Source organism: Hesperophylax consimilis, chromosome 12, assembly GCF_061612785.1.
Source record: "Hesperophylax consimilis isolate HC1 chromosome 12, BYU_Hcon_1.0, whole genome shotgun sequence".
NCBI lineage: Eukaryota > Metazoa > Arthropoda > Insecta > Trichoptera > Limnephilidae > Hesperophylax > Hesperophylax consimilis.
In genome coordinates, this window is record NC_142847.1 from 13,957,645 (window position 1) to 13,983,325 (window position 25,681).

At 32.1% G+C, this 25,681-nt stretch overlaps 1 protein-coding gene and 1 non-coding gene across 6 annotated transcripts in view; both read right to left on the reverse strand.

Moving 5' to 3' along the window:
• Nucleotides 1-12,486, reverse strand: part of T48 (FU domain-containing protein T48) — a 62,381-nt gene extending 49,895 nt beyond the window's left edge. For 2 of the 5 annotated variants that reach the window (XM_089637723.1, XM_089637728.1), the window contains exon 1: nt 12,248-12,486. The gene's annotated coding sequence lies outside the window, so the exon portion shown is untranslated. The other 3 variants (XM_089637724.1, XM_089637726.1, XM_089637725.1) reach the window with 3 other exon arrangements.
• TRNAS-GGA (transfer RNA serine (anticodon GGA)) lies at nt 11,060-11,132 on the reverse strand. The gene has a single exon. It is a non-coding gene; the product is annotated as a tRNA-Ser (tRNA).
• Nucleotides 12,487-25,681: the final 13,195 nt, after the last annotated feature.

Sequence of the window (25,681 nt, forward strand, 5' to 3'; positions counted from 1 at the left end):
ACAGCACAACATCACTATATATTCAAGGGTGTAAAATTATTTAATAAATTACCCCTTGATATACGATCGGAAGAAAACTACGAAAAATATTAAAAAAAAATTAAATTAAAATACTCTTGTACCACCTCATAACTTTACTTATTGTTTAGAAATATGTTTTTGCCTTTTAAATTCTTTGAATCATTTATTAACTAACCTATATTTTTATTACTTTTATTGTTATTTTTGTGTTATTTTTTGTTTTATTACTAATATTTTTTGTTTAATTTAAACAAATGTAAAAATATTTTTGTTGTCCTCTCCTAAACACAAGCAGCTGCTTTATTAGGAGAGTGATTGATATATTTTTGTTTATATTGTTAAAAAAATTGTAACCTTGTTTATATGTTTCAATAAATATAAAAAAAAAAAAAAAAAAAACATGGGCTGTCCACAAGGGTCAGTCCTCGGGCCTGACCTGTGGAACATCCTTTTTGACGACTCCTCTAGGTTACCCTTGCCTGAAGGATGCATATCGGTCGACTACGCAGATGATAAGTTTCTTTTGGTCTCAGGGGACAGCAGAAAGGAAGTGGAGAGTAAAGCAGAAGAGGGTCTGCGTGAAATTCTTGAATGGGGTAAGAGAAACAGGCTGAACTTCGCTCCCCATAAGACCGTGGGACTCTTGATGAAGGGTATGCTCAGTCGTGCCAGAAACCCTACCATCAGAATGGGAGGCTCCACTATTCGTTTCGTTGAAAGCACCAGGTATTTAGGCGTCACTTTAGATAGATCTTCTTCGTTCCTAGCGCACGTCAAGAGCGTTTCTAGCAGGGCCCAGGCCCTATTCTTGAAATTGAGAAGGCTCTCAACGGCTGAGTGGGGATTGCGGACTCCGGCACTTCGCCTCATATATAGGGGTGTTTACGTGACGCATGTCTCGTATGCAGCTTCTGTGTGGGAGCACCGGCTGGATAATGCATTGATCCACTTGGCCCTCAAGCGGGGCCAACGGACTCCCCTGTTGGCTCTTTCGGGCGCATATAGGACTGTGGCTAATGATGCATTACCGGTTCTGGCTGGTACACTGCCGATTGACTTGGAAATAAGGGAAGTTTTGACAAAAAAGGCATTGACAAGAGGTAAGGCCGCTGTCCACCTGGGAGTCGAACTGACACCCGGTGGAGCGGTGTCCCTTCCTGGCTTATTGAAAGCCATGCGAGATAGAACGCTGAGTGTATGGCAAGAGCGATGGGATAGGTCGACGAAGGGTAGATTGACTTTCTCTTTCTTCCCTTCAGTTAAAAGCAGAATGGAAGGGGCGCACATAAAACTGGATCACTATATGACGCAATTGGTGTCCGGTAATGGGGAGCTCAGGGGGCGGCTACATAGTCTCGCCTTGTCTCCTCATCCGAACTGTTCATGTGGTGACACTAACCAGACAGCCGAGCACATTCTGTGGCACTGCGAGTTGATGAAGGATGCCCGAGAGGAAATGTTGGATGGCTTGAGAGGGATTACAAGACCGGCATGGAATGCCGATCTCGTGTTGAACAGAGAAAATTTTGAATGCTTCAAAAAGTTTGTAAAGTCCTGGGTAGAGAGATGGCCTGTGCTTAGAGTTGCAGATTTAGATTAAAATCATCTTTGTTTCAGGTGCCAAGCGTATTGTTCCTGTCACTCCACGGTTACTCCTCTTATAACAAATTTAATATTTTTTATGCGCGATTGCTTTATGTTTTATTTTTATTTTTATATACTTTAGTTTTACTTTCTTTGTCTTATGGCATGATCGCAATGCATTTATTATTTTATTTGTTTGTTTTATTATTTCTTATTCATTTATTGTGTATACTGGCTTTTTACACCGTTTTTGCCAATTCTTTACACTGTTTTTTTTTAATGCACATTCTTCCTTTTACTTTTGAATTTGGGCCTTATTTATTTATTGGGAACGCGTTGATAATGATAATACTGTTTCTTTTTGTGTTTTAGCTCTTTAATACTATACGCGGCTTGTATATTTTAATGTTTCAATCATACTTCCACTTATAAAATTTGTGCTCCTTATTTATTATTTAATTTTAGATGCCAAACCACCAGGCGAACACATTTCATATGTGTTCTTATTTTGTGTTACTATTAATGTAAGTATGCATACATTATTTCGTACTAACAATCATGCATGCAGGGACATTGGAGGGTCTAGATTCATTTTAAAATAAATATAGCTTCTTTTTACAAAATTAGAGTCCTGACGTGTGCGGCTAAGGAGGTTAAACAATCAGTTTCCTCACACAGCCGTCGGGAAAGGGTGGGTCCCCTCCAATGATGTAAAATATTGTTCATTTCTTAAAAATTCTTGTCAAATAATTCGTTTTCCTGTTAAAAACGGGACTGGAGGCTTATAACGAACGATTTGACAAATTTCGTAAAAAACTATCGGTATAGCACGAATATGTTATGAGGAAGTCAGAAACGTGTTCTAAAAAATAATAATATTTTCGAATTTTGTTCATAATATTTATTCGGACAAGGCCACCTGCGTGAACAGATATATTCTGAATTACTAATATTTCATTAAAAAATGGTCATGCAGTCTCAGTTTTAACAGTAATTTGATTAAAAAAAACCCATAGGTACTCATTTTTCTCCGTGTAGATTTGGACGTTATCAGAACAATTTCGTGGTAAAAATACATGTTATACACATATATCAAATGTTTATCGAACTAATTTCTTATGACAGTTTTGTTAAAACCGACAATTTTTGTGGTTCAAAAATAAGTACAGCGTTTTTTCGTAATAATAATAATAATAATAATATTGTTTATTTCAGCTGGACAGAGCGGTGTGTGCACTGTGCAATGCTCTGCCTGCCATAAAAGGCAGGCAGAGCATTGCACACACCGCTATCCATTACAGTAGTTAGTTTTATTATTATTTACATATGTATATTTTTGTAAAACGTTGACACCCATTTTCATGTCTGGAAAAAAAAAGATTACACTTTTAATATCTCAAGTATACCTCGGTCACATTTTTAAATAATATTATAACGATACGAAGGTAATAATAAAGCTAGTCTGTACGTTATGTATACTCGGTCACTATTCAATCATACAACCTTTGACTGATCTAAACCTAATTTTGCACAGTCATCTTTTAGGATTCCACGAAAAGTTAGGCTTCGCCTTTGCAGATATAAATTTGTATTATATTGAATGCCATCCGTTCCAAATTTAGCTAATTTGCACTCTAGAACCCTGTGGAAAATAAAGCAAGCTACCCCTTGATATTCAACCCTCCTGTTAACAGGACTGAAATAGAATAAATAATGATTTGAGCAACATTTAGAATAACCGTTCCGAAATAAATGCAAATTGTTTCCAATATTCCCAGTTAAATGGCTTTCGTTTTATAAAATGATATATTTCTAGTAACCACGTTCTTCTTCTGGTGCCATATCTTAACGGAGGTTGGGTAACATGAGGGTATTCTTCACCTTGAAAACTAAACTCACACAAGTCAAGTATGTACTTTTTCAGACAATACAAGAGCTGAAAGTAACCTCAGACCAATTTTTTTAAAATTCGAACAAAAAATTCCAACTTATTAATTCGAAAGCGTAAATCAAAAATATATTTTAGTTAGATTCACCGGTTTGCCTCTTGTACCTCTAGTTTCCCGACACCATGTATACACGGAGAAAAATGAGAACGGTTTTTTTTATCAAGATACAGTTAAAAATGTTACTGCATGATCATTTCCTAGTAAAATATTAATCATTCAGAATATATATGAACACGTGTTCACGCAGGTGGCCTTATCCGAATAAATATAATAGACGAGATGTGAAAATATTATTATACACGTGTTCCGACTTCTTCGTAACATATTCGTACTTTACTGAGATTTTGTTATGAGATTTGTCAAATTATTTTTTATAGGCTACCGATCCCGTTTTTAACAGGAAAATGAATAATTTGACCAAATTCCTAATAAATTTCATATCAGTAAGTTTTCTCCGTGTATGCACATCTCAAAGCTTCCAACTTTCATACCTTCTCAAAAATTATTACAAAAAAAAATCGTATTCTCCGTTATGGCAGATGAAGTCAAAAACAAATTATAATAATATTACAATTTGTTTCGAGTTTCTATTTACGTCTTATAGACGTAGGCAGACAACTAAAATCACCATACACATCGATTTTTAAAATCGACTAGTCCCACCCCAACCTAATAAAATTCCAAGAAACGAAGTTGAATTACATTTGCAAAAACTCATTATTGAAAAATATAATGGCAAATACTTACTACGCAAATAATGTAGCAGTGCTTTCAAGAATTCGCTTAGATTTAGATTGTTGATTCAATGAGAATTTTCAAGGTTTGAAATGGGAGAGGCTAGTTCTGTTAGTAGGTAGGTACTTGGAGCAATCGTTAGTCGTTAGCTGACAGTCTTCTGGTATAATTATTACTTGTATTGCACATGATTTATGTCTTTGAATGCAGTAAAAAAACCAGTGCATAAAATAATACGATTTAAGGCGATGCACTACGTCGTGTAATATTTTAAATTGAGCCGCTATCAATAAGAACCCTTACGTAGATGGCGATAAGGTTTAAATTCCCGCTTAATACCATCCGCCTGTTTTGATTTATGCAAGAAAAAAACATGGCCAAAAAGTGCCTTTTATTTTATTTTGTGGATGTTCAGGCAATATTAAAAAAAATCATTTTATAAATAACTTAATTTGCCACTTTATACAATAAAACCATAACCGAAAATGGGTTCGTAAGTTGGAGATTTTGAACTTTAAAGCAGTTTTCATAGGCATATACACTATTTTTTTCTGGGCTTATAAAAAGACTCATATAAAAATACTCGATCATTTCAAAGTTCAAGATGTAATCTACTCGCAATATTTAATTAAAGCATCTGAAACATTTCTAGGCGACCAAATTTTCAAACCAAAAACCGATGATTTTTCATTACTACGTATGGCATCGCCTTAATATAATATTTGAGAAACTGTTTTAATGAATCGTTGATTTGTGGTCAAAAGTATATATATACAAGCCCTAGCCTAGTCCTAGCCGAAGTGTATCCCGCGTTGTGAATAATTTGGAGTAAAGTTTCGAGGTTGTGAATTCTAATATAAACATCGAATTTTCTCTACTTTCTATAAAAATATAATATGCATGTATTATATATATATATATAAACCTACCAGAAGAATTTTTTTAAATGATAGTGAACACCCTATCAAAATCTGTTGCGTAGGTCAGAAGAACTAAGCGCACAAACAGACAGAAATGGATAGGGACATCATTTTATACTATTTAGATATAAATATAAGAGAAATAATTCTTCCACCTCCTAATTGAAGTAATGATACGAAGAACCTTGTAATGTCTTTCATGTAGTTACTTCATCTTCCCTGATATTGAACAATGCAAGGCTGTCCGAAACACTAAAGGTGACTGTAATACAGCTCAACACCGTAAATAAAACAAAATAATGGGTCGAATTTTTGTTTTTTAATGTAACAGAAACATTTTCTACTTGTTTATTCTGCTTACTACACAGCACTTTCAGCCCAATTAATAGAAGTATATGAACAAAACAAAGACGAGGCGCCTTAATATACAAAATATGTCAATGAAAGTGTGTCGTTATTTATTTTATATTATTGAAACAAACAGCAATGAAACAATTTTACTATAAATATTTCAAGGTGTGTCCCCAAGATATGTTTCTTTGTAATGTCTCATATGAGGTATGTATATACAGTAATAACCGGGTGACGTGTGTAGTGAAAGGCGCGCGCGCGCGTGTGTGTGTGTGTGTGTGTGTGAGAGGGAGGGTGTGTGTGTGTGTGTGTGAGGGTGTGTGTAAGTGTATATGTATGCGAATTGAAAAATTTATAATATTATTGACATGATTTTATTTTTAAATTTGGGCCGTGAATCTGAAAAAATGTTAAATCAGCAACCAATCACCTTTGCTGCAATGATTGATTATTTCGGGTGAAACTGGGTGGGTATGCTAATGTATTAAAAAACCATGTGTCCTGTTTGATTTGCAACACAACAATTTATTCATTGTTTTAAACAATTTCGTTCAAACTTAAAAAAAAAATCGAGCCGAGAGATTAATATCTATGCACGTTGATATAAATAATTAAAATCACCATTTTAGAAAGGTGTGTAACATAATTATGTGTAGGTATATATTCTGTATTACCTGCCAGATAATCAGGTGTTCATAATTCTGGGTATACACAAATTTTCCCATGCAAATCAAATCATGTAACAATTGTAAATCGCTACCCATTGTGTTGAAACAAACGAAATAAGTGTTGTATTCTTGTGCATAGTCTAATATCTACTTATTTATTCGTGAAATCCGGCAGTCAATAAAAAATGTGAACAATGAGAGTTGTAATGCTACAGGTGGTTAATTATTGTAATGCGATAAAAAATGTTCAGTATTATCGGTAAACATCGAAACATAGGCAAATCTACTTCATGACAGGTAACGTTTGACACATAATATTTTGTTTTCAGGACAACAAATATTTTGACTCTATATATACTTTTGACCTTCGAAAATAAGGAGCTCCATTAAAATATTATGGCTTAAAATTGGACATATATCTATTGATAAAAAAACGCTTATTTTGAATATGTAAGTTTTTTTTAATGTATATATTATATTATGCGCAGAATTTTAAAACTAAAAAAACACCATTAAACTCACGATCAACACATCATTTTGTTCGTATGGCTGTTTCAGCCGATTCTGATGTCACAACCAGTCTACGTGAGTAATATATCTATGGTCTAAAAGGTCCACAGTCACACGAATTTTTCTGCACAGAGTCTTACAGCATTTGGTTTGTGTCGATTACTTACGACGGGTTTAGTTTAATAATAACGAGGAGCATCTATTTCAGTCGCCAGAGATGCAAAACAATGCATTTTAATAGCTACATATCTCGTTAAAATAAAAATTGACAATTGTTCGTATATATTTGGCGGCCATCTTGTGTTCATTACTATTTATTGATGTTACATGAAACGAAAATTGGTTTTTAGGTTAGATTTTTTTTTTTTTTTTTTTTTTTTACCCGAACGCAAAACATGCATTCTTTTGCTTCTGCGGTGACTAAAGTAGATGCTCTTCATGTCGTGATTGTCATTAAACTCATAGAATTGTTTTTAAAGTAATTTGTATTTATCAACGTTTATTATAACCGGGCAGCAAATGATTCCAATAAAATGATTTCCGTAATGAAAAAAATGTGAAAAAAACTATAAATGGCACTGAACGTCCATTTATGACGATTTAAAAATTTGACGGAGGTTCGAATAACGGACGTAAGGTTTTGCATATTACTAATAATGTCATACCTGAAACACGCCAAAGTGTTGTTTGTCCAATGTCCAGTTGACAATCAATACAACGGTAACCGGTATTCCGCGCAATTACGAAAAATATTATTTACGACATCTAGGTTTTTAGGATGTTAAAGACAAGCTCATAGTTGTAGAACTACTTTACTGCTAAATGCATTATTTTTATCAGTGGCGTAGAAAACGGTTGAACAAGCGAAGGGCGTGGGTCTCGAAGAGGGGCTGCCCCTTTTACCCAATTCATGATATTATGCAAAAATCACGTGAAAATTACGTAATATTATTTTTCGAAAGAATGTCGCCTGATAAATTTATGTTTATGTTTGCAACCGCAGTTCATTTCAACAAAATAATTATAGGGAAAAACTTGTTCGATATGTTGGTGCACTGTAAACATTATAAGTTCATTATAATAGCGCAGTTAGAAGAGAAATCACGTTAAAAATTATACTCCATTATTTATGTACTATAGATTTACAATTGTTCAACATTTTTTTCTTTATGTATAACATAAAATTCCCCATGTTAAAACTCGAACAAAATGTATCTTTTGACACGTACAGAAGAAGCTAATTGTATTACAAAATTGTTTTGAGATTACAGGTGTCCTGGGATAAAGTGCGCTAACTTCGGAAGGTGATTCTACATTATGGTAGAAGTAAAAAAGATAAATAACTTTTTATGATATTCAAACGTTTATTTTTCGATATAATTTTTTTCTGTAGAAGAATATTTATTTTCCGTTGAAAACACGTCAACTTTTTTTAACCTAAAAACTACCGTAAAACAATAGAAATTCGAAAAAGTAATTTATATTTTTTAATTCTAAAATCACGTAGAATCATCACCCCCCGAATACCCTGTATACATTTCCTGGCTTTCATACACATACCTACATCAATACAACGTATGATAACGTATTGAGACATACGTATGATTATATACATGTATGTATAAAAGGGCGTAGCTATAGTGTTAGGTACATAAAGAATTTGTAACAAGGTGTGTGGATTTTTATACTTAATTTATATTTATGGTTTCGGTGAGTGGGACCTCCAGTATTTACTTATCAACATTGACCATTGGTCAGATTGCCAACCCTGTAATTTTTCGACGCACTTCGGTTGACAAAACCTGAGGAGTTCATAATCAAGAAGTCTCATACCTCGTTCGACAGCCCAAAGCAGTGGAAATTCCTTTTGGCTGGTGATCGATGAAGTGTGTCCAACAATTCCAGGGTTCAATCGAACCAATGCACAATGGTTAATTGAGGTTACTGGAGGTGTCACAAAAAGAAACCATAAATATAAATTAAGTAGAAGGATCCACGATAGTATTCATACGGGAGGTTGGTTCAATTCTATGGAGGGTGTGTGGGGGGAGGCAAAGGAAAGGAGAGAAGGGGGGGGGGTTGTAAAACTGTTTTTTTTTTACCTCTACTTACCATCACACTGATAAAAGAGATGGCGCACATCATATACTTAATTTAAGTTAATAATTGTTTATTGTTGTTGTTATACGCCCATAGGGGCTTTTACATAGATTATAAATAAGTTTTACATAAGTTATCGAGTTAGAATTTATACTAAGAGTTATAAAAGTGAAGAATTTTAAAAAAATATACAAGTAGTTTTTGAAGAATATGGCGTAAAGAAACATTTTAAACAACATAATATTTAACAATAACAAAGAACAAAATATAATATAAAACATTACAATAACATATCTAATCGTTAAATCTATTACAATAATTTGTATGATTCCACAAAGTGTTGGTTTAATTTGAATTTAAGATTATAAAGGGAATCATGGAATATATCTATAATACCACCAAACTTGTTGCCCAAATCATGCATCCTATTGGTAAGTGAGTTTGACTGATAGTTGGTTTTATATGTGTCGCAAAAGAATGTTGTATTTTGTCTAGTATTTCTTGTCGGTACATAGAGTTTAATAGCAGCAACGATGGCAGGGCTGTCAATAAGGTTGTTCATGACTCTGTATAATAAAATTAGGTCTGAAATGGTTCTTCTGTCAGACAGCGTAATTAAATTAAGTCCATTCATCAAATTTACATAATTAATGTTTTCTATTGGAATTTTAAGCTTGAAATTTAAGTACCTAAGAAATTTGTGTTGAACCCGTTCTAATTTGTTAGAGTGTACTTTATAGAAAGGAGACCAAATAGGTGAATTATATTCCACTTGGCTTCTAACTAGTGAAATGTAGAGTGTTTTCATGCAATCCAATGACTTAAAATCAGTTAGGGTTCTACAAAGGAAGCCAAGAATCTTTAAAGCCTTATTAGTTATATCATCTATATGCGCTGTGAATGTTAAGTTTGATTCGAATATAACTCCCAAGTCACGAATTTGTGATACTGGTGTTAATTTAACATTATTTAAATTATATTCATGTAAGATATGAGAATGAGTTCTGGAAAATCGTATTACTTGACATTTCTCAATGTTCAAAAATAACATATTTTGTTCGCACCATTTAAAAAATTTATCTAAATTAGCTTGTAAAATTAGGCAATCATATATATTTCGTATTCTTTTAAACAATTTTAGATCATCTGCAAAAAGTAGGACTTGTACATCTTTAAATATGTTATAATGTAAGTTTAGTATTCTATTTTTTTCCTACGCAGTACTGAAGCCGATGGGGGGCGGGGTTAAACCCCTAACCCCCCCTTGGTAACCGGATAAATCATCACAATGATAATTCATCACATCTTTAAAAAGTTATATAAAGTCATGGAAAGTGATGAAACAAAAACTTTATTAACTGGGTTGTGTAGGTTAGGTTAGGTTAAACAAAAAAAAAATTTCATCGTTTCTAATGACTTTATATCACTTTTTAAAAGTGTGTTGAATTGTCACTGTGTTGAGTTATCATAGAACCCCCCCCTTATATACAATATATTGGAAAGGTAAAAGGAAAGAAACATCCTGTATAAAAGTATGCAAGTTACTCAAAACGATGATTCACAATCCGAGAAGTAAGAAGTACCTATCTACCGACATTCCTCGACTTCCAGAGTTTCCTCACTGGGTTTAAGTACCATTAAAAACAAATTAGTCAGTTTACGCAAGATGCGGGCATTGTACTAAGTGCGTGCTACAAGGGCTATTATGATATACGCCATACGAGCTATCGGCATTCCGTCAAACGGGAATTTAAACGTTCACAAATATATATAAATTCACCGAAGGGCCGGCCATACACCAGTATTGTACTTATTTCTCTGAGAAATTCTTTGAAGTCTCTTGTAAGCATGTGAGTGTTACTTTAGTTGGGTTTGGTTAGGTACTGTTGTTATACAAAGTGACAAAGTAAGCCGACTAAATCGAGATGGTATTCAGAGATATATGCATTTGAATGAAGCGAAAGTTTTGTGTCAGAAACGCAGAGGCGTATCTTGGCTTTTGATCTTTTAATAACGTAGTCCAATATAAATAAACTTTGTGCAATCTTAAACACTTTGTTAGTCTCTTATAAACAGCAGGTACGGTTATAATAATATGAGCAAATACCTATTAAAGGGAAAGTATAGTTCGTACCTATAAAGAACAACAATTATTTTACAAGCAATAATTATTCGCCTGAAACACTCATCCACATTGAAAAATCTCCTGATAAAAGATACATGACGCCAACGGGACTCGAACCCGTGTCCCTTCGATTTCCAGTCGACAGCTCTCACCACTGAGCTATGGCGGCTTATCTCTTATACGCGAAATAATTCAATATATACTAGTGTTTCATTCAACAATTACTGCTTGTTAGATTTTTTCACCTGAAAACAACCAACTTTATTTTAAAATAGTTGTAAAATAGTAAATTAGCTTATAAAATAATTTTTACCCTTTGTGCTATGCATAAAAAATCTTGTCTTAAATATTAGTTTACCAAAACAATAATAATTATAAAGAACAAGTCTTTGTACAAGATGACGTAGGTAGGTGAATAAAAACAATAATAAAAAATAACGGTATTTAGTCAATAATTAAGTCGCGAAAGAGCCATAAATCATTTAAAATAATTATTTTTATCAAGTATAACTGATGCTCCTTTGTGTAGAAATCTAATGGTGCGTATAAACATGGAAAAATGTTCGCGAGCCCAGCAACCGCAAAAGAAACGCAGCTTGCGGCTGCTTCGTTCCTTTTCCATAATTCTTACTTCGGCAGGAAATTCTCTCCTGTTTATATGCATCAAAAGATGTTGAACTTTAACAAAGTACTTTACCGAAATAATATGAACGACAACAACCTGCAGTATTCATTCATGACAAAATTACAATAAAATACCAATAAAAATTCAAAAATTAAAAGTCTAAATCTTTAGAAAAATATAAAACGTTTAGATTAGAAAATATTTGAAACTAAATTGTATTTCTGACCTATTGCAACATCTCAGATAATAAAATGGCAACATATGATATTATGTGAGCCTCAACACATAAATAAAGTATCTACATCATTTGTTATTGCACTTTCTACATTGTAATTTCGTGTGTCGAATGAGGTAACGATATATTATTATTTTGGTTGCATCACTAAATCGGTGATTCACGACTTTCATAATATAAACATGAAACTATAATGTAACATAATAATAAATGGGTACTTATAACTAAGCAATCATAATCAGAAATAATAATTATACCACATTAACCTTTTAAATACAAATAAATGGATTATAGTCTTAAATTGATGAATACCGTAAACTTAGAACCTTTTAAGTTTCCTGTAATCAATTATTTGCGCAAAACAATAATTCAAATTTAGAATGTAGAAGCATAATCAAATAACAATATTGAAATTTATAACAACCTTAGACAAATGTTTAACTTCACGGAACTTTCAAAAAGCACTGTCTTCTGACGAAACAGAAAGTTCTATCAAACTTTAGACAAAGAACTGAACTTTACATTTCGTCGACACAAAAATACAATAACTCGTGGTATATTTTCAATGGAAAACAGACGTAGTTGCACAATACGAGGTGTTCCTAGTTAGGTACTGGTTGGTGAATATTATGGGTGGGGCACACGACGGGCACTCGCTCGGAAGTCGCAAGCAAACTGAAAACTGAAGTGACTAGGTTACCGGCACGAGCGCGCGGATGAATAGCAACTTTGCTGTTGTTGTCGCGCGTGCACTGGGTGTGCCAAGCTCTCTAAACTTGTCCTAAAATTTGTATTAAATTTAAAAATAAAAAAATTGATATTGCACTTCCTCTTTCTGACACATGCGTTGTTTGTTTTTATTTTTTATTTTTTTTATTTTTTTTATTTTTTTTATTTTTTTTTTTTTTTTTATTAAATTTAATATAATTACATTTAGTACAATATAAGATATGGGTAGTCCCACAAAGCTGTGACAATCAGCTTGTCTGTAGGTTCTACCATTTAATGTTATAACATAATACACATTAGCTTAAAAGTTTAAATATTAATACCAAATATAATGTTTAGGATAGATAAACGTTTTGTTCATTTATTAACCACTTTTTTGTCAGTTTAGGGCAGGGTTCCTCATTATTTTTCAAGTTAAAGTTTTCGTTAAATTTGTTATAAATCACAGGTATCAAATAGTCAAGTGTTAAATTGAATGGTAAAACGGGTCTCTCAGCGGCAGGCCTTTATATTTCCATGTTGTATTAAACATTTAAATATGTGTCTTTAAATTTCTTTATGTACATTTTACGGTAGTTTTGTGCATATACGATAGAGATCTTTTAGATATAATTATGCATTCAGCTATAAAGTCATTTAGAGCCCATACGTAATAAAAACTTATTTAATTTAGGCACAACAATATGGTTATTTTTTTTTTAATCTATGCGGCTTTTCTATGAATTACATAAAAAAATCTGTAAAAAACACCCTATATTAACGAAAAACATAAAAAAAAATTATGAAAATCAAGTCCATTTGAAAATTTTTATTTGTCGATATAAATGTAATACCATATTTCTTTACTAAATGACCTCCGTGGTTGAGGAGTAAGGCTTTCGGCTAGCAATCCAAAGGTCCCAAGTTCAAATCCCGGCGTGCACAGGTAAAATTTATTTGATTGAATTGTGTTTTTTCACAATTTAATCATTAAAAATAATATAAGATATATTTATGGCACGTTTGAGAATGAAATATTTTTTCAGTTTCGCCCTGGTGCAAGACCACAATTCAGAATTTAAACGTTGTTTGAAATGGCTTTAGCCGTGTTTGGTGACCAGATCTGAATAACCGGGTATTTCCCCACCTTTTTCTTCACCATCTCCTTCCCCTAAGCATTACAAGCCTCACAACATTCATAGTCTCACTGTCCAGGCAGTTGGGACCCTTGTGCGGCATTTACAAAAAATTTCTATATATATTTTGTTAGTGCATCGTAATAGCAGATGTATTTTTTTTAAATATTTATTTATTACTAACCATTTTTTTCAACGATAATTTAAATATTTAAAAAATCTTATAAAATTGTAATTTTTCATACTTTTAATCGCTAACTTTATTTTTTTTCAAATTTTACGTTGAAGATCACACGAGAAATGTTATCAACTCTCCGTTTACGTACCAACACACATAACACACATTTTATATTAATTTCTCGGTAGTTAAAACACTTTATATTAATTTCTTGGTAAGTAATACACTTTATATTAATTTCTTGGTAAGTAATACACTTTATTGTCTGGCATTTGAATTACTAATCCAGCAGAGAAACATTGATTTAGATTTTAATCGAAAATCTTCATGAATTTAAGCATCCATTGAAAATTTACCTTAAAAAACTATGAGAGTCCACATTTGAAGTTTTTATTAATCTTCTTTTATAAAGATAGCAGCCAATAAAAATATGTGTTAAAAAATGGAGATAATTTTGGTAGTTCTAAGTATGATACAGTTAAATATGACCGAAGGAAATATGGTCGGATTAGCTCAGTGGTAGAGCAGCATCTGCCAAAGGCTAAGTTCCTGGGTTCAATCTTTTTATGATTTTCCTGTTTCAAATTTTCGTTTGAAAATGACTAATATTGTCTTAAAGATTAAATATTACAATTTAAGTTATTCCAAAAATAAAAATAAATAGTAGTGCAAAATAATAATAGTTATAATTCATGGGGATAGAAAACTTACAATGTTTCTATAGTAATCTGTAATTTGTAATTATTTATTATATTTAAAAAAATGTTAATTTTCTTGTGGTACCCGGTACCTAGGTAGAACATAGGCAGTCACAAACGAAAGTTTCTTGTATCGGAGTCACAGTTGTTTTGGCATAAGGCGATAGGATAGCGATAGGCGATAGGCGGTTCAGATGGCTTTCGCGTACTGCACTCTACTAAGCTCGGCTCACTGGGCACCGTGTACCGTTGCTTCTCACTTCTTAGGAAATACAATATATCGCCTACCTGGTGATAGGTACCTGCCTACCTAGCTGCTTAGCTCACTTATGCCTACATGTATAAATGTATGCTCTGCGAAGTAGGCCCCATTGGTGATAGCTCCGTTGTAAGTTCTACCTCTTTCTTACAATGACGCATTAACATTTAACCAGAAAAGGAGGCTACAATATTTATTTATTATTGAAACTTTCAGTGGCAGGACCATTCGTAGTAAATAACCTTGCCTGGTATTTATAATTATTGTAAAAACGGTTCCATGATAACTCAACAAGGTGACAATTCAACACACATTTAAAAAGTGATATAAAGTCACTAGAAACGATGAAAAAATTTTTTTAAACCTAACCTAACCTAACCTACTTAACCCAGTTAGTAAAGTTTTTGTTTCATCACTTTCCATGACTTTATATAACTTTTTAAAGATGTAATGAATTATCATTTTGATGATTTATCCGGTCACCATATTTCCCTATTATTATTTATAAATATACTACGCTACATCGTTCCCTTTTATTATCTATAAATATACTATGCTATAACGTTCTCTTTTATTATCTATAAATATACTATGCTATAACGTTCTCTTTTATTATCTATAAATATACTATGCTATAACGTTCTCTTTTATTATCTATAAATATACTGTGCTATAACGTTCTCTTTTATTATCTATAAATATACTATGCTATAACGTTCGCTTTTATTATCTATAAATATACTACGCTACATCGTTCCCTTTTATTATCTATAAATATACTATGCTATAACGTTCTCTTTTATTATCTATAAATATACTACGCTACATCGTTCCCTTTTATTATCTATAAATATACTATGCTGTAACGTTCTCTTTTATTATCTATAAATATACAATGCTATATCTTTCCCTTTTATATTTTATGTAAGTTATAGTTATGTTAAGTGCCAGCACCCCAAGCGTTTATTTTTTGTGATTTTTTGTATCACATTGTTACCTTTATCCGCCTCAGAATAGACCTTGTCTAGTGAGATAATAAAATGGAACGATATGGCATAATATATTTATAGATAATAAAATATATAGCATAGTATATTTATTAACATATTATTATATTTATAAATATATAATATTGTTATATTAAATATTAATACATGCATATATAGGTATTATGTTTTATAATTTAATACAATTGCACATGAAGTTATACAGGGTTTTCCAATAAGAGGTGTTATTTTGATATTCAATCGTAAAAGATTAATGGTTTCGTTGCTTGTGTGACACGTAGCGCCGTTTTGTTTAAAGTAAACGTTGTCCAGATCAATACCATCCAATTCCGGCCATAAAAAATCATTAATCATCTCTCGATAGCGCAATCCATTCACCATAACTGTTGCTCCAGCCTCATTTCCAAAAAAGTAAGGTACAATAACTCCGCCGGACCATAAACCGCACCAAACAGTCACACGTTGAGGACAGAGAGGCTATTCAACCATAACAGATGCGACAATTTTGCTTATTGACGAAGCCACCGAGGTGGAAATGGGCCCATCACTCAAGATGATTTGCATTTGATTCACTTAAGTGAATTTTAATCATTTCAATGCGTTGTTGAAGCGTGTATCGTTCCATTTTGATTAATGGCGTAGTTTTTACTTGTCAAATGTTAAAAAATGACAGCTTCAAACGTAACATCTACCGAAATAGCATAGTATATTCATAGATAATAAAATATATATCATAGTATATTTATTAACATATCATATTGTCATATTGAATATTAATTAAATCAAAACACCAAAAATTAATTAATCCCTTCTATCCGTAACTAGACTATCAACGCGCCAAGAGTAATCGCTGTAATTCATAATATTCGTACAATTTTAATTTTTGTAAAATTTAAAAATAATCTTAAGGGCTATGTGTTAGGTGTTACAGCGACTTGGCAGCTCGGCAATTAGGCACCCGCATAGGGCCGGCCCTACCGACACATAAGGAACTAAACATATCCCAAGCTTTTGCAGATCAACTCTCACTGGTATTGGGTAGTTGCTAGAAGGACTGGGGCCCGCATAAGATACAAAATTCTATCAAAAATATCTCTACACTTCTGCGAAATGAGAACACCAAATAAGCTAGTTAACGGGATGCATTCGAATGTGCAATTAATTCTGCGAACGAAAACGAAATTTTAAAACCGAATCTCACTGAACATAAAAAGTGAATCCGAGTGAAATATGCTATATTATTATTGGTTTTCACGGGTGGGGCGAAAATATTATTTTCTTAAAATTAAAGTTGAATTTTTTTTGAAAGTCTTAGGACGGGTTGTTTCGGAGAATTTGAACAATTCATCAAATTTCAACGTTCATTTTCAAGTTCTGTGAAAGATTTTTTCAAGTTCTGTTTTTATTTCAGTTTTGTCAAGCAACTAGCCTACAGTGATATATTAACAGAACGTTTTGGAATTTGAACAATTCATCAAATTTAAGGGTTGATTTTAAGGTTCTGTGTAATGTTCGTAAGCACTGTAGGGGGGCAGGGGGTCTTTGCTTTGCTTTGCTTTGGGGGGGGGGGTAAGAGCTTTGCTTACTTTTGGTGACAAGGGGGAAGAGGGGGTAAATAATTGTAATAAATCTGCTTACGTAATACTTGAACGGCCCCTGTGAAGGTTCAAATCAAATTTTAAAATTTTCAAGTTCAAGTTAATATTAAAGGTTTTATTCAAGTTCTGTTCTTATATTATTGGCCAGTTCTTACAAAAAAGGGTATAAAAACAGAATTTAAATAGAACCTTTACAGAACTTGAAAAATTAACAGTTGATGAATAGTTTTTTATTCATACGTTTTATAGGTGACCGGATAAATCATCACAATGATAATTCATCACATCTTTAAAAAGTTATGGAAAGTTATGAAACAAAAACTTTATCAATTGGGTTAAGTTAGGTTAGGTTAAAAAAAAATCATCGTTTTTAATGACTTTTTATCACTTTTTAAAAGTGTGTTGAATTGTCACTGTGTTGAGTTATCATGGAACCGTTTTATATTATGAATAAATAATAAGTCTTCAGGCTTTTAGAATGCCTACAACCTCCAAAAAAAATTCTTCTTCTGCAAATTAAAAAGAAAATGCATGGCAGTAGGTTCAGAATTAAACGCAGTTAACCATTATTGGAATTTCACGTTAGGAACGAATACATACGACAACCAATCAATCGCTGGATTAAATTACATTGTCTCTTGTCCCTATTCTAGTATTACCTCCTTATCTACAGAACAATGACAACAGTCACCTAGTACCTAACTAACTACAATGTATAAAGTCGACCATTTTTTGCTACTTTGTCAGTAACAACTAACAAGGCTATTGTGTGCTATGATTTAAGCCGCTAACTGCACTTGTCCACAATAGGTGTTGGTATAGTGCCTAGTGGTGATTTTGTCTATGAATAGCTAGTAACAGTCCTTGTTATTGCAACAGTAAATTACAATTATTTTTCTACAATACAGAATGGCAATTTTGAGAATATTGGAAGCCTTTCAGGAGAACCCACAAATCAGCTGTAAAAATATGTAAGTTAATAAGAACATATTTTTAGTTACTACTTTTCCCGAGAATATTATTGCCTTTTTGTATTTGAGTGCGTTATTTTCGACAGACATACGGATATTTAAAAGCTCTCTAGCTAACGAAGAAAAGAGGTTTATTTGTTTCTTATAGACACAAACTGAACATTATTATGTACACATAGTTGATAATGAGTATTGTGATGTTTGGTAATAAGTTGGGTATTCAAGCGATAGATGACACTAGTCAGAAAGCTTACTCCAGAGTCCGACAGATGTCGCTAGAGTGTAGCAATTGCCTGTGGGGTATCCTTGTCAGAATTCAAGCTTCTAGAAACAGAGAATTACCAACCCTCGGGTAATGAACAGTGTAGCTAAATCCAGACTTATATATTGTAACGTATATAAACGCAATTATTGTAAAGAACCTTTTACTTTATCAAGAGTTCCCAACACTAAATATGCATAGTAAAGCAGAGATATAACAATTATAAATGAATGTACCTATACTCATGCGTCTGCAATACTTGTGGTAAATATAAACTAAATTTACATATTAACTGTGAGTGACAGTTGACAGTGCTGCGGTTGAAAGCTTAAAATAATTGTGTTAACCTAGAAATTCAATGCAGAAAAAGTTGTACAATTTTCCAAACTCCAAAGCAAATTTTGAGATTTTTTGCTGCTTTAGAATCACACAAGAAGATTTTTTGTTTAATGGTTAAGATAAGATGCAAACGTCTCTCAGAATCCCACCTCAAATCTTGTGAAAGCGGGTAATTTTAATATTTGTGTTTTAATATTTTAATGACAACGCAGAGGTCCCAACAGTCACTATATCATCCCAACCTTTTCAGGATCTATTTCTAGAAATAAAAAAAAACACGTATTCAGAGTTATTGAGTTATGAAACCATTCAACCATAACATAAGTAATTACAAAAATAACGAAGAAGAAATGTATTTTTCTACATTCATGTAGCGCCCTTTATTCGAAGAGTAAGAGAATAGTAGAATCGTCATTAATAGAAATATCGACAAAGAATGGGATGCCTTCATGGGGCGATTCAGAAAGCATTTTTAATTCTGAAAATAATTTCCATTACCTTAGGAATAGGCTGAGACGTTCAACGCCTAGACTAAAATGATTGCACGTTTTTTGCTGGACAGTCCAATTCAAATTTCTATAACTGAGTGACATACACGAATGTGTCATTTTATACAGCGCTTCTATGCACGTAAAGTTTTTCATGGTCAACAGTCATCTTGATAATGTATAGCCAGAACACGTATATTTTAAAACAGTTTACTGTTCGCTGTTTAAACATTGCTTAACCATTTTTGTAATTACTGATCTTTAAGGTACATGAGCCATTGTTGTGTGCATAAACAATAGGTTTGCACACTACAGATGTTCAAATGTCCAGTTATTTTGCTGTTGAAGAAAAGCAGCCCTGTGCGACAGCAACGGTGACAAAAAAATTGTAATGTCTATGATTTGACTCAATAGCCGTTTTTGACAGCACCGTAAATAATATCAATATAGTGTCAATAAAACAACCTAATAACATAACCCGCTTAAAAAAAACAATATATAGTTTTTTTTTTTTTTTTTTTTTTTTTTTTCGTAGGAAGCAATCACTTTGTGGTTAGACATATTATATTAAATCGAATAAAACACTTTGTTTATTAACCACGACTTTATTATTATTACATCTACCGGTTTCGCTACGGTCGAGCTTCATCAGGATGTGAAATATAACTAAAAACTAAGACAGAGGTGATGCATATTTATAGGAAAACAGAGGGAGACAGAATATAATACATTATAAAAGTGGGAGGAGTCAAATATTACATAGGCATAGTGAATTGAAGATATATAATAACAATTAACATTTTTACATGAATTATACATATAATAATACATTTTAAAGACATAAGAAAAAGCATAAACTTATTATTTAAGAGTGGAAAGGATTCTGGGAAACAAGTTAAATATAGGACTATAGAATGTGTTTTTTTGATTAGATAAATTAACTTGTGTATTTAATAAATGGTCTGATAAGTTACTGTTTATAGATTTCCTGATTTCTAATGATTCTAAATTGTCTAACCTAATGCCTATACTATTTTTATGTAAGAGGCTAGTACCTGTTATTTTATCAAATCTATGGTCTGCTGATATTAAGTGGTTGGCGAGTTCCGAAAAACCTTTACCATTTAAACACCGTACATGTTCCTTCACTCTGGTGTTTACATTGCGCGATGTTTTACCTATGTAAAAGGCGGGACAATCACTACAGTTGAGTTTATAAATACCCGAATGGCTTAGTATGTCATCCTTGTCTTTAGTATTAATCAAAAATTTTCCTAGGGTATTGTTTGTATAAAAGGCAGGTTTAATATCTAAAGGAAGGTTCCTAACGCTTTGATTTGAAAAATTATTTATAAATAAAATCCTACGCCAGTGGGGCATAGGGGTGTTGATATTAATTGGCGGAATACTGCTATATAGAAATTTGTTTGTGGAAATATGTTTTTGTTTTTTATTAAGAATTTTATCAATTAAGGCCGAATCATAGCCATTATTTGCTGCTATTTGTTTTATTATTGATAATTCATTTGAGAAATTATTGGTAGATAGAGGGACGGAAATTAACCTATGTATCATTGAATGGAACGCTGCATGTTTATGGGAGATGGGATGATTAGAAGTATTGTGGATGGTTATGTCTGTGTAGGTCGGTTTTCGGTATATGTTAAATTCAATTCTATTATTTATCAGGGTGAGCGTGAGGTCTAGAAAATTTAGAGAAGCATTGACACCTACTTCTAGGGTAAACTGAATTTGGGTATGGAAAGAATTTAAAAGCTGGAGGAAGATATTTAACTGTCGATCCGTACCTGACCAAATACAAAATATGTCGTCAACATATCTTTTCCATATTAGCACATTTTTTAGGAGCGGCGATTTACAAGTAAAAATTTTATTTTCTAAATTATCCATAAATAAATCCGCGATCAAGGGTGAAGTTGGAGAACCCATCGCCAATCCGGTAGTCTGGTTATAGATGATGTTATTAAATTTAAAATAATTTTGATTTAAGCAGACATTAAACAAACGAGAGAGGTCATTACTAAAATCACATGGTAATTTAGAGTTAGTCAGTAATTCACTAATTAAAGATTTACATTCTGTTGTTGGGATATTAGGGAACAAGTTCACTACATCAAAAGAAATGAGTTTACTGTTACTAGGAATAGTTAGGTCTTTTAAGTCGTTAATTAGTTCTAATGAATTTTTAATAGTATGTTTTGGGGAAAACACTTTAGAATTATTGAACACATTAGTAATAAATGATGCTAATTTAAAATTTGGTGACTCACAGGAAGAAACCACAGGTCTAATAGGGGTGTTAGCTTTATGGATTTTTAGAACTCCATATAACTTGGGGACTTTAGGGTTTTTTGTCAAAAATTTTACTTGGTTATGTGAGTTATCTATAAAGATTGGGGTTTTACATGATTTTAAAGCATTTTTAACATTATTGAGGAATTTATTTGTTGGATCTTGGGATAGGGTCTCCACATTACCATTATTAATGAAATCACCCATTTTTGAATGATAATCACATTTATTCATAATAATAACAGTATTTCCTTTATCGGCTTTAGTTAGAATTAATTGGTCTTTTTCTAACTTTTTACGAATGTTTAACAAGTGGCGTGTTTCTGGATTAGGCATGGGTTTAAATTTCGGTATTAGATTTTTTAAATTCTTTTAATTTTTTTAATTTTTTCGTAAAAAGTTAGAAAAAGACCAATTAATTCTAACTAAAGCCGATAAAGGAAATACTGTTATTATTATGAATAAATGTGATTATCATTCAAAAATGGGTGATTTCATTAATAATGGTAATGTGGAGACCCTATCCCAAGATCCAACAAATAAATTCCTCAATAATGTTAAAAATGCTTTAAAATCATGTAAAACCCCAATCTTTATAGATAACTCACATAACCAAGTAAAATTTTTGACAAAAAACCCTAAAGTCCCCAAGTTATATGGAGTTCTAAAAATCCATAAAGCTAACACCCCTATTAGACCTGTGGTTTCTTCCTGTGAGTCACCAAATTTTAAATTAGCATCATTTATTACTAATGTGTTCAATAATTCTAAAGTGTTTTCCCCAAAACATACTATTAAAAATTCATTAGAACTAATTAACGACTTAAAAGACCTAACTATTCCTAGTAACAGTAAACTCATTCCTTTTGATGTAGTGAACTTGTTCCCTAATATCCCAACAACAGAATGTAAATCTTTAATTAGTGAATTACTGACTAACTCTAAATTACCATGTGATTTTAGTAATGACCTCTCTCGTTTGTTTAATGTCTGCTTAAATCAAAATTATTTTAAATTTAATAACATCATCTATAACCAGACTACCGGATTGGCGATGGGTTCTCCAACTTCACCCTTGATCGCGGATTTATTTATGGATAATTTAGAAAATAAAATTTTTACTTGTAAATCGCCGCTCCTAAAAAATGTGCTAATATGGAAAAGATATGTTGACGACATATTTTGTATTTGGTCAGGTACGGATCGACAGTTAAATATCTTCCTCCAGCTTTTAAATTCTTTCCATACCCAAATTCAGTTTACCCTAGAAGTAGGTGTCAATGCTTCTCTAAATTTTCTAGACCTCACGCTCACCCTGATAAATAATAGAATTGAATTTAACATATACCGAAAACCGACCTACACAGACATAACCATCCACAATACTTCTAATCATCCCATCTCCCATAAACATGCAGCGTTCCATTCAATGATACATAGGTTAATTTCCGTCCCTCTATCTACCAATAATTTCTCAAATGAATTATCAATAATAAAACAAATAGCAGCAAATAATGGCTATGATTCGGCCTTAATTGATAAAATTCTTAATAAAAAACAAAAACATATTTCCACAAACAAATTTCTATATAGCAGTATTCCGCCAATTAATATCAACACCCCTATGCCCCACTGGCGTAGGATTTTATTTATAAATAATTTTTCAAATCAAAGCGTTAGGAACCTTCCTTTAGATATTAAACCTGCCTTTTATACAAACAATACCCTAGGAAAATTTTTGATTAATACTAAAGACAAGGATGACATACTAAGCCATTCGGGTATTTATAAACTCAACTGTAGTGATTGTCCCGCCTTTTACATAGGTAAAACATCGCGCAATGTAAACACCAGAGTGAAGGAACATGTACGGTGTTTAAATGGTAAAGGTTTTTCGGAACTCGCCAACCACTTAATATCAGCAGACCATAGATTTGATAAAATAACAGGTACTAGCCTCTTACATAAAAATAGTATAGGCATTAGGTTAGACAATTTAGAATCATTAGAAATCAGGAAATCTATAAACAGTAACTTATCAGACCATTTATTAAATACACAAGTTAATTTATCTAATCAAAAAAACACATTCTATAGTCCTATATTTAACTTGTTTCCCAGAATCCTTTCCACTCTTAAATAATAAGTTTATGCTTTTTCTTATGTCTTTAAAATGTATTATTATATGTATAATTCATGTAAAAATGTTAATTGTTATTATATATCTTCAATTCACTATGCCTATGTAATATTTGACTCCTCCCACTTTTATAATGTATTATATTCTGTCTCCCTCTGTTTTCCTATAAATATGCATCACCTCTGTCTTAGTTTTTAGTTATATTTCACATCCTGATGAAGCTCGACCGTAGCGAAACCGGTAGATGTAATAATAATAAAGTCGTGGTTAATAAACAAAGTGTTTTATTCGATTTAATACGATATATAGTGATACGCTAGACAAAGTGGCAGTATTTGTGACGGTGGCAGTGAAATTAATCATTTGTAAATTGAAGTGCAAAAAGAGTATTGTCATTGTAACCCAAAATCAACTTTGGTGAAAACATACAATAACCATAGACAATACAAAACTATTTCGCCATAGACAATTTACATAAATTAATATATACTTAGGGGCATTTTTGTTCCAACATTAATAAAAATATAATTAAAAAACCAAAAAAAAAAAAAAAAAAAAAAAAAAAATAGAAAATGGCAAATACAAGAGGAAAGGGAGTTATAACAGAAACCGAAGAAAAATTTAACATTGATAAAATTATACAGATTATTGAAAAAAAAATTGAATCCATGAAAAAAGAAATTATATCAAAAATTGAAAAACAAACCCAGGACACTCAAAAAAGCATTGATTTTATGAGTAGTCAGTACGATGAACTAATAAAAAAACTAGAAATAACAATTCTACAAAATAAAAAAATTGAAAATGATTTTGAAAACTTAAAAAAGGAACACCAGGAAAAGAATATCATTATTAAACAACTTGAAATAAAAATTTCAGACCTCGAATACAAATCTCGGTCTAATTTCTTAGAAATAGCGGGCATTCCCCAAAAAAATGGAGAGCAGCAGATGGAGATAGTAAAAAGAGTTGCGGCGGCGGCAGGAATGGAAATCCAGCACAATGATATAATTGATATAAAAAGGACACATGATAGAAGGAACAATGCGCCACCGAAACTGCTAGTGGAATTTGCGGAAAAAAAGACAAGAGACAATCTTCTTTCTAAAAGGAAAAATATTAATTATGCAGCTATAAAAGATATCTCCACCGAACCAATCTATATTGCAGAGGAATTGAGCCCATATCAAAGGGAACTGCTCTGGAAAACGAAAAAATCTGCCAATGAAAAAATGTACTCCTACGTTTGGTTCAAAGATGGAAAAATAATGACGCGAAGAATGCCAACCGAAAAAATAATTTATATAAAACATGTAGATGATATAAAAAATATTGTATAACAAAAGGGCACAAAAACGATTACGAAAAAAAATATAAAAATGGCTGACATTATATTAACCTCGGAACCAAATGATCTATCGAATTTAAATAACAACTCTTTCAATATACTACACAAAAACATAAGAAGCATAAGAAAAAATTTTGATGAATTGCAAATTTTATTGAAATATTTAAAAGTTAATTTTCAAATAATAATACTTACTGAATGTTGGATAAATCATAAATACATGAAATTGGAAATTGCTGGATATACAACCTACTCAAGTTTGAATAACAAAAAAACAAAACAATGGTGTAATTATATACATTAAAAACGAAATAAAAGCCGAAGTTGAAGAAATTATTATCACAAATGCCAATTGTTTAAAAATTAAAATCAGTAAAGAAAAAGCTATATTAGCAATCTATCGATCGCCCTCA